Source organism: Oryza sativa, chromosome 5 (assembly GCF_034140825.1).
Source record: "Oryza sativa Japonica Group chromosome 5, ASM3414082v1".
Lineage (NCBI taxonomy): Eukaryota > Viridiplantae > Streptophyta > Magnoliopsida > Poales > Poaceae > Oryza > Oryza sativa.
This window is the reverse complement of record NC_089039.1, coordinates 5,761,290-5,765,748: the sequence shown is the minus strand read 5'-3', so window position 1 is coordinate 5,765,748 and position 4,459 is coordinate 5,761,290. Positions and strand designations below refer to the sequence as shown.

The window sequence follows — 4,459 nt, the reverse complement described above, 5'->3', positions numbered from 1 at the left end:
TAATGTTACTAACTTTTGTGAAATGTCTAGCACAGGAAAGCGTTTATGAAAATACAAACTACCAGAGGTGCATGACTACTAATTATCTCAGTGATTTGTTATATGGATGCCTCATGGTCAGCACGCAAAGTATAAAGATTTGAGAATACGAGAAATGATTTTAGTCTACCCTATTTCTTCAACTTCATTTTGCGCTCAGTTTTTTGTATTTAAACGTCAAGTTCTCCAAAATATCAATACAATGAAGTATTTGACTATTGGGTATACTCAGAAAAAGGTTGCAGTATAGAGCATGGAGATATATAGGAGTGCCCACACAGAAGATGGCGGAGGCCAAGCTAGTGACTCAACAGAACAAACAGTGTAACTCTGTGAGAATCAGCTAGCTGCCTTACTTTATCTTGGTAAAACTAACATTTTCGTTTGATTTACGTTTTCAGGAAGTTCAACACAAGTAGTTGAGTGCCAAGAAAAGTTTCAAGAAGCACAGTGCAACTAGCTTATATATTTAAGTGAGCTTTTTTAGATTGTGGATGTTTCTTCGTATGTATAAGAACTTATCTAGTGTCCGGATATATACTTGGTTTGTATCGTTTTGTTTGCCTGGTTGATGCAAGAACGTATTGTATCTATCCATATTGTTTGTCCTGTCTTTGTAATTGACACAATTGGCTGGATTATTGAAATATATAAGTATAATTTATCTAGAACCATATTACGTTGATACGATGTACAGCGCTATTAAAATGAATCGACATACCTATATATAACAACAAATTGATTGATCCAACAACAAGCTATATATCTGTTTTAGAGGCAGCCGGACCAGATAAAGAAAAAGCTAACGCATGCGTGGGCACTTCAAAGGCAAAAATTATACAGTGATAGCATATAATTAAGTAATTAAACATGCTCAATCGCTAACAAAGTGATCGAGCTAACGTTGCTTAGGACAACACGAAGGCTCGCTAGCAGGAGATGTCAACAAGAGTGGCCGGTGTGGTAATGCACATTGGCTTGAAGAAGCATTCAGTTGTCTCAGGAGTATTCCCTGACTCCTGTACCGCAGGCTCCTCCCAACGCCGCTCCTCCCGATCCCCCTCCGGCACGTCCTCCATGGCGGCGGCGCGACCAATCTCGCCGGCCAGATCGGCAGACACCTCCGCCTCCCTCGCAGCAACCTGCCGTCACCACCCTACCCCATCCCAACTCAACTTCCCTTTCCGGCTTCCAGGCCAGATCCGGCCGCCTCCGACTTCGGGGCGCCAGATATAGCTCAGGGCGGCGACGGGAACGGGAAGATCTCCTTGAGCTCGTGGGCAGGCTGGCTACGAGCACGATGAAGAAGAGGCGGCCACGGTGACGCGGCGGCGACATCGGAGGACGTGGGCTGATATGTTGGGACGCCTGCGCGACTACTTCCCAGCATCCTCTCTCCTCCCCGGCACTAGTACAGAGAAGGCGGCTGTTGGGCGACGGCAGCGACTTCGGCCGACCGCCCTCCCTGGTATGCTCCCGATGGCGCTGATGCTTCCTCCTCCTCTCTGATCCACTCTCAACCCATCTGGAACGAAGCCAATGTCAGCATGAGCTGCGAGTCCAGCTTCATCCGGCCAAGGTTAGTGAACTTATCCCAAGACCGCGACCTGAGACAGGGTTGAATTATAATTGAATGTATACGGATATATCTTAAAAATTAGAGACAACTGAAGCTTAGTTTATTTAGCAAGAACTCTAGATGTTAAAAATCTTGTTTATCTTCATCTTTACATATCACTGTGTGCTGATAGAGCTTTGCATGAAAGAAATATGGTAGTTCGTACTCAACTTACAAGGACTGAAAAGGAGTTGGTAAGATCATGCCCAAGAATTTGTCAGCTTTATAACTGTCTTTGCACTTCCTTTGCACACATTTTATTGCGTTTGTCGTTCTTCTGTCATGCAGGCACTGAGGATCATAAAATCAACTCTAATCGAAAATCCCATTTTATTGACAACGATTGAAGCCTCGTTTGGATCAAAATCCGTCAAAATGTGGCCTCATAGTGGAACGCTGAAGCTGCATTTGGCAGGATTCAAGTCAAGTTGTTTGTTAGGAGGCTAGCTGTGCCTATGGGTATATGTAAAGTGTTATGTGATGTGAAGCTGTTTGTCGTAGCTCTTTTTTTGTGTCAAATTCTCCATACTTTAAAAATGTGACGATATGCATGCGAATGTTTACTGCGATCAACATTTTTGTGACTGTTGGATGTAGGTGAATACAGGGGAGTTATGCTGAAATTTTTAATAAATTCCAGACTCAGTGCAATTATGTGGTTTGATTCCTCTGTGGCTCTGTACGAGACTATGCGATGTTAACTGCCGATTATCTCTCCATAAGCCAAATGCTAATATCAACGGATAAAACATTTTTCTAGAGGAGCTCAGGAGCCCTTGCATAACATTTTGTTTGGGATATCGCGGATGGGAGCAGCCTGCATGCAGCCCAGCAGGAGCAGGCAAGCCGCCGGCATCGTATCGAGATTTTTGCGGCGGTCCAGCGATGGCAGAGACTGTGGCGGATGAGGGCTTGGAGATCATGGACTCATGGTGTCGGCGCGGGCGCTTGAGGACGAGGAGGAGATTACGGCGTCTATACGCAACTGCTCGTGTCGCGGGTCTTCTCTCCGCCCCGCTTCGGTTCGTTTACAATCGTACCCCCGCTAATTCAACGGCTGGATTTTATTTGGTGGACCGTAACAAAGCTCTTTGCTTTTACATAGCTCTGAATTGTACGAGGCTTCCTGCAACGAAAGGGGCTGAACACCAAGAACAGAGCGCACAACCGTGTAAACCAATAATTAACAATAAAGAATGATGGTCGATCAACACAACACACTTAAAATTTCTGTGAATAGATGCATCCGTACATTGAATTGTTCTTACAAGATACTAAATAATAAGATAAGAGAAACTGTGATGATGGGTTTTGAGATTCGATTCAGATGAAGGTCCTCCTAATTGCCGTAATGAAAAGCTTCCAATCTTCGTCGTCGTCGTCGCTATCTGAAAGATGATCCCAGTGTCCCATCACCTCCTCCCGTGCTTCGTCGTACAGCCTGAACACCTCCGCCACCTCCGCCCTCGTCCTTCTCCTCCTCCGGCAAGGGCACCAGCGACGGGCTGGCGCGCTTGAGCTCATGGAACTCGGTGGAGACGGGTTCGTTGGATTCGGCAAGGATCCAGTCCACCTCCTCCTGTGGCAGCAGCCACATCTTCTTCGCCGGAGGATGCTCCTCCTCTGGTCCTCCGTCAACGGCGGAGTCCGCCTTTCTCTTATTGGTAGAGGAGACGGAGACGGATACCTCGCCGGCCCAGGGTTCCCCAAACCGCCAGGGCCGGGGTTACCGTGTCCCGGTGGTAAGCACGGTTACCGCGCGGTAACCGTGAAAAACCATGCAAAATTTATCAAAAATTCAAATTATTTTTTTTATTTATCTGAATTTAAGAAGGTTACCACGGTATTTATATTACCGTATCTACGGTAAACCCGGTAACCGCGGTAACTGCGCGGTTACCAACGATAACGTCAACCCTGCGCCGGCCATAGAGAAGTAGCTACTTTGTCATAAATCACGAGAGGGAGCTAATTTGTGGACGAGAAGAGGATGGATTGAACAATATATAGTTTATTTGCCGCCGGATCAGAGTCAGGGTCGGAGTCGGGGCTGGTGCGCGACCGAGGCCGTGTCGGAATCGGAGATGAAAATGTGATCCGAGCGCTGGCTAACCAGCTACTCTACAGTTTTGGGCCTGCTTAATTTGTTCTGCTTGCTCACTCCTCGTAGTGGCCACTAGCCAGTTGGTAAGTCCTGGATGGGATCGACACATCGAGTAGGAACGGAGAAATTTTTTATACTCTCCATCTGTTTTACTAATCGTTTGATTTTTTTCAAACTTTATTAAGTTTGATTAAATTTATAAAAAAATTAGCAACATTGAAAATATTAATTTGGTTTCATTAAATCTAACATTAAATACATTTTGATAATATGTTTGTTTTGTGCTAAAATTTACACTATATTTGAGAACTACTATCCAACACTCATCGCGTTGCAACGTGCCACTACCAGAGAAAGTGCTCCCACGTACATGAAGCCCATTCAGCAGGACAATAAACAAATTAAAGTTGTACTCATTCCGTATTTTTAATATATAACGCCGTTGACTTTTTATCAACGTTTGACCATTCGTCTTATTCAAAAAGTTATGTAATTATTATTTATTTTATTGTCACTTAATTTATCATCAAATATTCTTTAAGTATGGCATAAATATTTTTGTATTTGCACAAAATTTTTGAATAAGACGAATGGTCAAAAGTTATTAAAAAATAAACGACGTCATACATTAAAATACGGGGGGAGTAATTTTTTTTACCATCATGAATCTTCCTATTTATATGGTTTTTTACCACACA

General features: G+C 44.0%; 1 long non-coding RNA gene across 1 annotated transcript; it reads left to right on the top strand.

Moving 5' to 3' along the window:
• The first annotated feature begins 1,014 nt into the window (after positions 1-1,014).
• On the top strand, positions 1,015-2,321 carry LOC9267853 (uncharacterized). The gene is made up of 2 exons (XR_001545842.3): positions 1,015-1,618; positions 1,946-2,321. It is a non-coding gene; the product is annotated as an uncharacterized lncRNA (long non-coding RNA).
• Positions 2,322-4,459: the final 2,138 nt, after the last annotated feature.